We start from the raw sequence: 13,434 nt of genomic DNA, 5'->3' as shown, positions 1-13,434 counted from the left end.
AGGGCAAAGAACAGGCAGTGCATGCTGTACTTGGTGCTGTGTGGAGAAGATCGGTGAGCAACCCTCTCCTAATCATGCGGGGATGTAGCACAGCTGTCACCTCTGGCAGGGAGCAGGGCATAGTATGGGACAGTGGCTGATACATTGGCTCCATGTTGTTACCAAAATGCCAGCTGGGTCTCCTCTTCACATGGGATCCCCCATACTCTAGGAGGGGAATATGACCATCACTACTCCTGTAAAAATTCTGTCCATCCCCCCTGTAACGCATTTCCTCTGACTCAGAACTGAGAGATTTGACACAGTATATCCTGCTTACCATAAACCATGCAAAAACTTTGATCTGATCTCTGGGTCTCAAATAATCAGTTCTAAACAACAAAGCATAAAATATTTGTAGAGACCATGATGGCTGGAAACTCATGCCTTCTCTTGCTGGAAAGATGGGAGGCTTCTTGCCTTCTCTCTTGATTAACACAAAGGATTTTGTGTTTGAAATCCTGGCTGGGTGTGTGCCCTAGACTTGCGCTATCCTTGTTTATAGGAAAGCTGGTTTATATAACTTTCAGAGCTCTTAAATCTCCCCACATCTCTCCTCTTCACTCATGTCTCGACTAAGAATTTCTTGGTACCAAAGCACTTTAGCTCTGAGTGAATATAAAGATATATGGAGAATACTCATGCTGACATATATCTTTTCCTGAGGGTGTGGTGTAAATACAATCCATGTCTGTCAATGATGGTGTGACTATAGTTTGGCTGTCACTTGGCCAGAGTAGTGAATCGTATCTGGCACAAGCTGATAAGCTCTGTCCACTGCTGACTTTCACTTTCCTCTGTGTGTTCTTTGCTGGTGTGGTCTGCTGGCCACCTCTAAAACATGCCTCTTCCTCAGCCTTCAGCTTTACCTTCTCTGAGGGAAGGTACTTGGCACTGGAGAAACCTGGGGGAGAAAGAAAAGAAAAATAATCATGGTTTCAGAGCAGATAGCGATGAGGTGAGAGCTCGGCAATACCTCGGCAGATCAGTCCAGTGGTTTGCAGCTGGAAAATGAGCCCCTACTTCCCTGCTGCACACTGCACCCATGGGACTGCTTGTGTTGCAGATTTCAGGTGCTTGTCTGTGGTATCTCCCATGTGGTGGACTGTGCTCATAGCAAGAAGTATGGCTTTAAACTCCATGAAGCACATCAGGCCTTACATCATCAAGAAGACCTGGGCAGCAAGGCCAGGAAGCTGGCTGGCAGCACACCCAGACGCTGTGATGGCCAGAGCCGACTCCAGCACGATCAGCTGCTGTTGGCTCACCCAGCACTACCTCTCTCAGTTTTCTGATTAAGGCATGTACACTAGCAGCAATTTGGCACTGTCTCTGCTCCCAGCAGTAGCCATGGGCTGAGCGTGGTTCCCCTGCACCTGCAGCACCCTGGGCAGGTGGCTGCCCTTGGCTAGAAGTGGCGTTCTCAAATATCTGGTTTCCTTCCATAGTGGGCCCCTTTCTATTGACATGAGGGCACCATGCCCTTGACAAACATTTATTTTAAAATGCATTTAAACAAACCGGCCATGTAAAGTTCTCTATGACTGGCTAGCACCTGGTTCCCATCCAGAAAAAAAGGTGGGATGAAAGCGCTGTTGTCTGGCATCTTCTTTTACATCCTTGTCCCTTTGACAAATTAGTTCCTTGCAGCAGATGGTGGAGAAGAGAATTGCTATACAGTTCAAGGAAGGGTGGAGTGCATAGCCAGGGATGGAAACAAGAGTCTCAGAGAAGAATACATGTGTGCTATCGAAATAGAGATCAGACTGTTTATGGAAAAGAGCTATGGAAACCCAGCATGAATGTAGAGAACCAGATACTCAGCCTGCCATTACTCCATGACAGTGTGGGAGTACATGACAGCTGGAGCACGAGCATTGCAGGGAGCCTGATGGGACCCAAGGGCTCATGCAAACACAGATTGTGCAAAGCACCTTCACACTCTAGTTGTCACTGACCATGATTTGCCCCAAGCAAAGATCAAATGACCCGAATCATTGCGGAGTACTGCCTTGACTCTAACAAATTTATCGTTGTGGTTTGTTGTAGGTATCACTGCACTAACCTACTGAGTTGGTGCCAAGTCAAAATCAGTGGGCTGCCACACCTTTTGAAGGAGTGTGGGTATGTTTGTGGTTCTGATTAGGAACTGGTGGGAGATCCAGGTTAGAGATCTAGAATCTCTAACCAACTCTAAGTGGGCTGCTTCAAGATACAAAAGGCAAGGGGCTGGTTCTATTTTTCAGTGTGTTTCTATCCTGCTGGGATTCTTTTCTTTAGTTCCATCTCCTCTGTAAGCATGACAGCCCTAAGCACTCATGAACATAACTGAGAGATGCCAAAATCATGCAGTTTGCCTTGAAATTACGAGAGCAAAAATCACTGTCTCGTTTATTTACTTTCTAGAATGGGCTTTAAAAAAATAAAATTCAACCATTCTCAGAGCATTTTTGAACGCTTTTTTCCTCATGTCCCTTTCTTTTTTTCTGAGAAATGTAGAGATATACAGGTGTCTTTATTTCTGACTGCAAAATATGATGCTTTTCTCGTGGACTGGGAGACAACTGAGAGAAACACCAGCTTTCTCATGCTGTGTTTTGAGGGGTACCACCAAGTGTCCTTAAGATTAGATGTCCTGTCCCTCTGGAACATAAGCTGAAACTTGACCTCTTTCAGTCTACGTCTGAAGCATGAAGATAGCTAGTCTGATGTATACAGAAGTCTGTGGCTGGGAGGATTATTACCCCATACTATCCCATCTTGGCACACTCCTTGCCCAGCCAGGCACTTGACAGGCTGCCCTGGAAGTTCTCAGGTGTTTTTCTTTGGCTTCATGATGGGTGTTGCTTTCACCTAAATGGAGTCTTATAGCCATAAAGGTCAGTTAGTTTGAAAAACTCAGCAGATAGGTGATGGGGTGGGAGAGTGGGAGCTATGCCTGAGCCAAGAATAACTTATCTGGCAAATATTTTATACTCTTTGCAACTAAGAAGAAGGTGACTGAATGTGCTCTAGGAGAGTTTTGAAGACATTTTGTTTGTCTTTTGCAGTGGTCCCTCACCAAGGGAATGGCAGCGAGGATCACATTCTCTTCCTGCTTGAAGAACAATGACCTTACTAGGAACAGTGCAGAAATGGTGGTGGTGTGACGTTGATATATTCAAAGTCCCTTCTTGGAAGTGGATCTGAGGACAGCTATGAGCTACATGCTATGCAATGTTGCTCCAAAATAAACCCAACCTATGTGTGTAAAGTTACAGTGAGGTGTTGAAAAGCAAGTGCCAACATCTGTGCCCTAAAGAAGGTGTCATTTGTCGGTAGAGACCCTGCAAACTGTCCTCTTGTGTATGATCGCTGAGCTGAGATCTGGAGTCATTGCAAGATGATATACACGTGTATAATAAAAGAAGTCACCTCTCAGTGTCTCAGTGACCCCAGGGTCCCAGCTTGTAGGCTGTGCTGCCAGGAGGGAGGCTGAAGCCTGCCTAGGGCTGTGCAGAGCAGAACTGCACCAGTCACTTTGAAAGAAGTGCTTTGGCTCTGCACCACCTAAACGTGCTACTTGCTGCAGGGAACAATCGGGAACACTTTTTGCTGGTCACTGCTACTGCCAGCCTTGTCTTTGTGCCCACTGCATCATGTTGTCGTTCCCTAAACCTTGTGTTTGGAGTGTCCATCATGTGAGCGTGTGAAACCTCCGTGCAAAACGTAGCGGAGTGAAGGCTAGCTTTTAGGGCTATAAAGGCACTGTCCATTGCATACATGCTTAGCATCATCTTTTTGTCCCTCTTGACTTGAGTCCTCCTCAAGCAAGTTTTGCAGATTCATCATTTTTACTTCTCTTTGGTGCTTGTCAATCAGGAATAATTAAAAATGACGAAGATTTTTGTATAAACTAGTCCCAGTTCAAGGAAAAAGAGTAGAGCCCATCTTGGGAGGAGCTCTAGCAAAGTACTTAAGGCAGAGGTTTAATATGAAGCACACGTGCAGTCCTGCTGAAATCAAGTAAAACTTACGAAAGGCTTTTCTGAAACATAGCCAGCTGATCTGCCCAGGTACATCATGCAAAGGCAATGGGAATTACTCACATGCTTAGAATTAATCAGTGGGCTTTGTCTTCTGGTGGATTATGTGCTCTGTTTACAGAAAAGAGGTTTCAGAAACAGCTTGCACAAATGTTCTGTGCTGTCTCCAAGTGCTCTCACTTATGCACATTCTCAGTAACTGTGCATGTAGATGCTTGGGCCTTGTGCACAAGCAACAGATAAATTTCATCTAGATAACAACTTAAAATGAGCCTTCAGGTGGAATTATATCTAATTTCCTAGACCTTAGTCTGCTTATGTAGTGATAGTACTTCCATATTTTTGAAACAATAGCTAATGCCCTATTACGATACACTGTAGGAGGAGGCTGAAAAGCACTTTAAAAGAGCTAAAAAAACCATCCATGAGATATCCATGGACAGCAATGAATGTGTCCTTGGATGGTTTCCTTTTTTTCCATTTCTCTTTTACAAATGAATTTAATTTTAGGTGATTTCTTTCATCATGCTTCCAAAAGTTAGTAAGCATTGTTTGTTAAATCCCTTGGGCCCCCTCATGAGATGTTGCTCTGCCCAATGTGTCATCCTCAGTTACCTGAATGACAGCTTAATCCCTGTGGCATGCATCCTGGCTCATTGTGCTGTTGGCAAGACATAAATCTTGAAGCACCACTAAATGTGGTAGGCCATGTACAGACACATCGGGCAAATCAGAGGAAGAAAATTTAAAATCTGATGTAGTCTATGTCCTAGAAAAAAAATGTGGATGTTTGTAAGACTTATAGGATCAAAAGTTTTGAGACTACATGTGGCTGAGAGCTCTGGTTGAGCTCAGTGCCTGCTTGTGCTTCACTGAAGGAGTGCTCACTTATGTGAGTGGAAACCTCTCCCCAGGAATGCGGTTGAGAAAGACAGTTGATATGTCACACTGCGGCTGGGCAGTGGAAATAGCTATATCTGCCTAAATGTGTCGCACCCATAGATATATATCTGTGCTGGCTTCCCACTGACAAGTTTAGATGACCAAACTGCTCTTCCTGGGCAATGGCGAAGGAGTAGGCCTGAGGCTGAGCCTGTCTTTCTATCCTGTTGATTTCTGAGGCCTTGGTTTCTTTAGCCATGAGAGGAAAAAGTGTTACCTCCTCAAAAGACACAAAACAATCAGGTTAATATGAAAAATGTTCAGACCTCTATCTTATCTCATCTTGCAGCTCTTTTTGCCCATATTTTATTGTCTCCTTTGTGCAGACACGCTGGAACTGAAGAGAAGAATAAATGATTAGTGTAATAGCATGGAGCTTACTTAAACCCAGGTGGCTGAGAGTTATCAATGAGACTCCAAGTTGCTTGTGATTTTGGCTAGATAATACGGCAAAGGGGCCACTTCAGATCAGATGGGCCAGGCCTTCATCAAAGTGCACTTTACAGCACAAATCAGTTTTGTGTCTTCTGTTTCTCTCTGTGGCAAAAGTTGGAGATCTAGTCTGTTCTTCCTAGGGAGAGAAAAAAAGGGGAAAAAAAAGGAAGAATTAGAAAGGTAAAGATATGGCCATACTGGGCACTCTACTAGGTGTGAGCCCCTAGCAGCTCTGCAAGGAGATCTACAAAGTTCCCTGTCACAGTATGGGAATGGTAAGTTGAGTGCTGAGGACATCAGGCTCACCAGACATGAGCCAGCCTCCATACGGTTTCGAAAAAGTAAGGTCCACTGCAGCATGACCCCTCTTGGTTTTAATACAGCTGGGACTGCCCATGAGGAGACAAATTAATGTACAGCCTTGAGTTTTCAGATTTCCAGCACTGAGTTTACATCTAGATCTTTTTTTCCTTTAAAAGAGAGAAATGCAGCTAGTGACCTTTTCCTTTCTCCAGAACAGCAGAATGAGCTACTAATTTTAAGCACAAATAATTATTATCCACTCCTAATTGGGGACTGGGTCAAAGAAAGCAAATGTGAAAGGCAGTAAGAGCCTGTTTTCAGAGAGTGCAAAGCCACTCATTTCGCACAACTGAGGATGAAGGTAGAAATCAACTTGCTTTTGATGTCTAGATCTTGAGAAGAATTCAATACAATAAAGATTATTAAAATTAGTAATTTCAGCCCTCTGGTACTGAATTCAGCTGCAATACTTGGATTTTTCAGCCTGGCAATTATCTGTAGGGTCAACATGGTTTTGTCTTGCAGTACAGGCAAGTTCTTTTACTCTTTTATGAGCAGACAGAGATAAATAGCAACAAAGGTAGATGGTCTGTTGAAAAGATTATAATGAACCAGTCTGGAGTCCTATGGGAGTAACATAGTAGTTGCAAATTAGAAAAGACTCTGCAAATCAGAAGCAGCTAGTTATTTCCTCAACATTTACATGAAAGTGAGTTCTTTGTGCCACTTGCACATAGTGAAATAAATGAACTACAGACCAGCACCATAAAACCTTCTGATTTTTAGCTCTCTTTAGAGTGTTAACTTTCTACTATTTTATTTCCTGAAGTCTCAAGTACGCATTAAGGCTCATAATGAGTATTAGTTTGGATAAAATAATCAGCCTTGACAGAAGCTGTTGCAGTTTTGAAAACTCAGCTTTCAGCCATCCAGAGTCAGATTTTCATAAGTAATTCTCTCTTGCATTTTGAATATGAGTCTGCGCTCACTGGCTTGGATATAAGATGCACATAGTCATGGGAATTAGTAAGCTTTGAGGCAGAGTGGTTGAGAAAATAAGGAAGGTTAGGATCTTGTCATGTCTTGGCACAGCCTGAGGTGTGCTTCTGTCTAGTTTGATACAGCCAACAGCAGTTTGCAATGTAACTGACAATGAAAATGAAAGTGGCCACTAGGTCCCTCTTGGGAAAGCTGTATCACAGGGGTAGTTTGGGTCCTGGCCAGCCCTATGCTATGTCCAGCAATGTGAGGCGCCTGAAACAAGCACTGAGGAATATGTTGGTCTTAACCACGTTGTCTGCTGCTTTCTTGAGGAGGGTATACACATTTAGACTGAGATCTGAATTTGGACATGTAGAGTCAGTCAGCCCATGAGCCCTAGGTATTTTTCAGATTTATACTTGTGACTATTGAGATAATCTAGGATTTTCTTTGTTTTATCATATTTCTTCATCATGAACACCTTCATTCTGCTGAGGGCTACTGAGGAATGAGAAAAGGATAGCCAGGCTGACCACATAATGGCACTTCAGTTCTACTTCAGGTGCCACAATTTAGTCTCAAGTGCCAGCTGGATAACATCCATGTAGGTAATGCTAGTAGAGGAAAGAAAATTGACTGTTTACATAGTAAAATAGCTATTAAACTCATTAATACATGATTGGTTGAGAATTAACAATGCTACAAATGAAAAGATAAGGCTGCTGATTCAAGGGATGGTTAAGGGCTCAATGCACTGGACTTCCGTCACACTAGTGCAAAGCTGGAACAAATATCACCGAGTAGATACAGCCAGTACTGGGTAGACCAGGCTGGAGCCAGGCAGGATCTAGGTAAGCCCCCAGCCTTGTTGATATAAAAATGCTGGAAAAAGGAAACTCATTCAAATGTTTTTAAACTCACTAAAACATTTTTCTGTTTCCTTTCAAGGAGTAAGGACAGCAGGCCTCCATTTCTCATGTATTGCAGTAGGAGTTAGAGACTAATTTTTTACCTGGATATGAGCAGTAGGAGCCTAAATGTCCTCAAAGTCTATATAATCATATGAAACATTTCACTAGATACTGAAACCAAAGATACACATTTATTTCAGTTGGATACCTGGGTGGGAGTGTTTGATGTCTTCACACCTCTAAAGAATGAAGCAAAGGAACCTCAAGCTGAAGGAAAAAAAAAATCCAAATGGAAGACCGCCTACATTTCCTTGGAATATTTTTAGTGCAATACCTCCAGTGTTTCTCCAAAGCAACTAGAAACTATTTATTGATTCCTTATTCTGATAAGGTTGGATTTCCCTCTCAGTTGAGTCATACTTTTTGTAAAAAAATCTTAAAAAAAAAAAAGGGATTTTTTAATGCTTTAGTGAACAAGATGCCAGTATGAAATTGGTGGTCTGCTTTACAATGATCTGTGAAGTGTTCCTGCACCCTATGATGGTTGGGTATTACTGGGATCAAAACTCTCTGTACTGAGAGGGAGATCCTGTTGTTGAAGAATTCCTTTTTACAGGAAAATAATTTATTTTCACTGTTGCTCTATCTGTCATCTAGATAATGAAACAAGATATTTTAAGTACCCTTTTGTACCCATGACCCACTGCCCTCTACTTCCTGTAGCCCTGGGAAAGCTCTAGTCATCTTATTTGCAAAATTTTTGTGGGTAATTATTTCTTCCACAGCTTTATTGTTTTATGTGGTCTGAAATCAATCCAGAATCAAAATCTCTATACCAGAAAAAAAATTCAGCACCACAATTCTATCTTTTGTCCTTGTTCAATATCAAAACTTTAAAAGCTGGCATTTACTACAAAATTAAATTCTCCATTGATTTAGTTTTGGAAATGCTAAGAACACCTTTAAATTAAACATTCTATTTGGAAAAGGCTCCTGTGCCTTACTTTGATTACGTTAAGATATCTTGGTCTGGCTTCTTTGTTGCTTAACTTTTAGGTAAAAGCATAACACAACATAAATCATAAAGTCCTGTTGTATGAAAGATATCACTAGCTTTCCATTGAAAACTATGAGCAGTGACCAAGTAATTTATCTATCTTTTTAAATTTTATTTTATCAGATCAATGTTTTCTGAAGGGGAAAAAAAAAAAAACACTTGGAAAATTTCCAGCTGGTGTTATTGGAAACAATGTTCATGCTGCCGTGTCCATCTCCTTTGAGGTCAGCAGGCTGGTTATTTATCTGCAGGGATGTATGACAATGAATATGTCCTTATTTAAGTCAGCAATTTCAGATGTTTCAAAATCTGTAAAGTTTATTTAGCATAGACATGAAATCCAAAGCTAACAGAAGCTAAGCAGAATATAACCGTGCACAGGCTATGATGACTATGATAAACACAGCTGGCCTGGCTTGTCTACAAAACTGTCTACTAAGGATTTGCTACATGGGAGGAACCTTCAATAGCAAAGAGCCCTGCAGCAGTGAGGCACAGCTTCATGGGGAGCTCATCACAACTGGTCTCTGCAAGACCATCTCAGTAACCTCTCGGCCTCATTCAGCCTGAGCAAGCAGGAAGCCTCTGCCTGGCCTTGGGGTGGCTTCTCAGGGCTCCTTCTCTACTGTGGTGGGAGACAGTGCAACTACTTCCTTGCTTTACGCTGAAGTGTCAGCATTAGCTCCAGGTCTTGATGCATGAGGTGGTAGATAACAAAGTTGTGACCCTATCTATGAACTGCCTGGTTCAACTGCCCTCATTACAGGGAATATGTGTGTGGGCCAAGAGCTTGTTGCTGTTGACTGGTTTAAATGAAACATGTAAAATATTCTGTTAAAATGATGTTTTAATCAATGTAGATTAAGATGTATAAATTACAGGGAAATAGTAGATTGCATCGGTTTCAACACAAGAGTAAGAAATTAAGAGCTCCCTCTCAGCAGAAGTGTTCATTTTTTTTGGGAGACATCACGTCTGCTGCTGAATCCCACCCTAAGTTCCTCACTGATTTCCTTATAGAGATAAGGTAGATAGTGGGGCTGTTTAGTCTGGAGAAGAGGAGATTGAGGGGAGAACTTATTAACATTTATAAATATCTAAAGGGTGGGTGTCAGGAGGTTGGGATATCCTTTTTTTTTATATAGTAGCTAGCAACAGGACAAGGGGTAATGGGATGAAGCTGGAACACAAAAAGTTCCACTGGAACATAAGAAAAAACTATTTCACTGCGAGGGTGAGAGAGCCCTGGCACAGGCTGCCCAGAGGGGTTGTGGAGTCTCCTTCCTTGGAGGTCTTCAAGACTCGCCTGGACATGTTCCTTTGCGACCTGATCTAGGTGATCCTGCTTCTGCAGGGCGGGTTGGACTAGATGATCTCTAAAGGTCCCTTCCAACCCCTACCATTCTACGATTCTATGATTCTATGATACTGTACAATGGCACCAATTCACACCAGTGCAGTGCTGGTACTGGTTACAGCTTGGACCTACAGGCCAGGGAGTGGTCAGCTCTCAGGCTGGTTAGAGGGGTGATATGAAGGAAAGCCAGGGAAGCCTGCATTTAGGAATGCCAAGTCTCTGCCCCACCAACTCATCCCACAATACGAATCTCATGCAGATAAGATGTGACGATGCAAAGCATTTCTACCCAGTGTTAGAGGCACCAAATACAGTGATAATACTATCCTTGAGTCCTGCACTGGCCTTAGGCAGGCTAGAGGACAGATCAGTCCTGAGCTGGTGTCGAGCTTGCAATGACAAGTTACTCTTTCATAGATTATTTTGATCCAACGTGGGTGGGTAAAACAAGTCTGTACCAGTTCAGAGCTCCACAGTCCTGTGAAGGTGATTGATTTGAAGCAAAGGGCCAGTAAAACAGGTTTAGCACCTCAGACTCAGGGTCCAGTGACCGCTGGTTATAGACAGACACAACCACTAATGCCCTTGCAGATCTCAGCACTGAGAATTATTTGGTTGCATATTTCCCGTCTGGCCACAAGGCATGAAGGCCAGTTATATATTTATATATATATCTATATGTATATATAGATATACAAAATCCCTTTATCTGGGAGGAATCAGCTGTTTGCTTGCTAATATACCAGTATATTAGTTTCCCTGGCTGAGAGAAACAGCTTTTCTTTTGAGCACTGAAGAAATCTGAACTGTGCTGTGTGCTGAAAGCTACGACTGAAAGATGATGAGAAGAGCAGGAATGCTTTTGTATACTAATGCCTCAGTCTTGTACTGACACCTTTATATGGCAACCTGATGTCTCACTTTGCTTGGGACTCTCTGGTCTTTCCCTTGCACTTTGCAAGGCTGTTTCATGCCTGTAGGATAGAAAGTCTCCTCCTAAATCAGACTGTTGTGGTATGGCTGCAAGTGATCCCACTACATCTGTCCCCAAAATACGTGTGGAAGGCTATGTGCATGTATGCAGAGCACCCACACTGCTTTATTTGGATTAATTCCCCCAATTCAGTAACTTTCTCAGTTCCTCCCCCCTCTATGTTGCTCCCAGATCCGGGGACAGGTTTCAAGGGCAAAATAAACAAGATTCTTATCAATCAAAGCTGAATATCAGGCTTTTCATTGCAAGACTAGAAATAAATTACAAGTGAGGACAATATAAGTGATAGTACTCTGGATGGAAACTGAGTAATTTTCTAGTGCTCAGGTTCTGCTACACAAGAGCACTCAAAAGTGAAGCCCAGGGTCAGGGATACAGCAGTAGCTGAGTGTTTGCTCCACTTTCTGGAGACAAAGGTATGTGAGATTTTTTTGCTGTGTTCCTTCTGGCTAGGGCACATATCAGCTTGAAGGGCTGTGTTTTGATGTCACAGAGTTCTGTATACTTCTCCTTATCATTAAATAGCCAATTTATCCTCTTCTCCTGAACTACTGCTTCACTACAAAATTCCACTTCTTTCCCTCCCTTGAGATTTTAGGTAAAAACACAAACATTGTAAATGGCTCCATTAGGAGACAGGTTGCTTGAACTCCGGTTTTGGATTCTTCTCTTATCAACTTGCTGCTCAATATGGGCCACTTAATGCTTGTGCCTATTGGATCTACATACACTGAATACTAGATGGTACCAACAGCATAAAAAAAATTGACTCTGCCTGGGTCCTGTGAAGGTTGTGTCTGTGGTGTATTATCAGCCTCCTATAGAGACAATGCCAGATGCATAGACACTATTGATGACAGACTTGTGAGAAAATCATTTATCCAGTTGATCTTCTACATGCCAGCAATTACTAGTATGAAAAGATTTGGTTTCACAGTTGGTCAAAGAAGTTCAGACTGAACATTCTTCCACTGAAAAATTACACTCTAATATGTTTAGATGAAATATTGGATGCAATTAAATGAAATATGTCTATTTCAGTATGTTTGCATTTTAAAAAATGGTAATTAAATTCTTTGATTCATTTTTTACCTTATTAGAACTATTTTCTTAGCTTTGAATTAATATGTTAAAATTATAAAAGTTTCCATTTCTTATATTTTTGTGGAATTATGATCTTGTCAAAGAAAGGCAGCAGTCTTGCCTGATGTGATTATGGGTCTGGTTGACATGGTAACGGTATTGATACAATAGGTGACATCTTTGAGGAATCCTGTGTGACAATTAGATTAAAACTCTGAATTTTGACATTTATGGGTATCATGCTAGATGGATTGAAAATCAGCTTAGTGCTGTGTCTTAAAAAGCAGTTGTCATTGAAGAAGTGTCAAAGAGGATGGACAGGGATGATTCTGTCGAGGTTCCCCATGAATCTATTCATTGTTTTATAATCCAAATATAGGTATCATCTTGTCATATAAAATTATGAAGATCAACAAACAGCCCAGGTATTGACATTATGAGGAACACATTGGGGTGTCTAACTGCACATTTAGATAATTATTCTGGAAGGATGAGTTAATCTCCTGGATTGAGGCTCTTATGACTTCATGTTTGCGGGCAGTTTTTTAAATAAATATTTGTGTGAGTCTGCATCTAAGGCAACTGCATGAGTGTGGGTACACCTAAGTCACATGAGGAGACAAGGAACCTGCTACGGGAATCTTAACTTCAGTGTGATCGAACACTTCCCATAACAGAGTGGTTGTCAGCCCCTCCCACAGACACAGCTGAAGGGTCATCTCTAGATCGTATCAGTACGGCCTGTAAATCTAGTTTCATTTGGTACACTTATTTCTTCTCTTACCAATAAAGAAAGAGAAGGAAAATTATTGGAAATTATCTTACTGTTTCATTATATGGTTTTTTTTTTTTGCTAAATATTGTATCAATTGCAGTGCATGTTGCCTCTAACTTTTGCATGATTACATCTGCCGTTGTCGAGGGGCTTGGAACGAAGTTCCAGTCCCTGGCTCTGTGAAGGAAGTAAACCAAGTCCCCCAACAGATTCAGTCCTGTTATAAGAGCAATCATACTAAGCTACTTCTAACTGGGATAGAGTATTCACAGTGATTCTCAGTGACATTTCAGTTTAATAAACTAATTTACACTTGTTGCTTCCATATCTCAAATTTCTCCCCTGAATATTTATGTGTGGAAAACATGTCATCCAGAAGAAGTGCTTTCTACTCTGCAAAGATCTGTTTTTCTGTAATTAAAAAAAAAATGATTAATGAGCAGCAAACAGACAATCTATCACTTTTTCCATCTCCAGAGGTTCTTCATTAAAATCTGAATAATCAAGGGAAGAACAAATTCCCCTTTTACCT

The sequence above is a fragment of the Colius striatus genome, chromosome Z (genome assembly GCF_028858725.1).
Source record: "Colius striatus isolate bColStr4 chromosome Z, bColStr4.1.hap1, whole genome shotgun sequence".
Classification (NCBI taxonomy): Eukaryota; Metazoa; Chordata; class Aves; order Coliiformes; family Coliidae; genus Colius; species Colius striatus.
The sequence above is the reverse complement of the archived record's forward strand: the minus strand, read 5'-3'. Positions refer to the sequence as shown.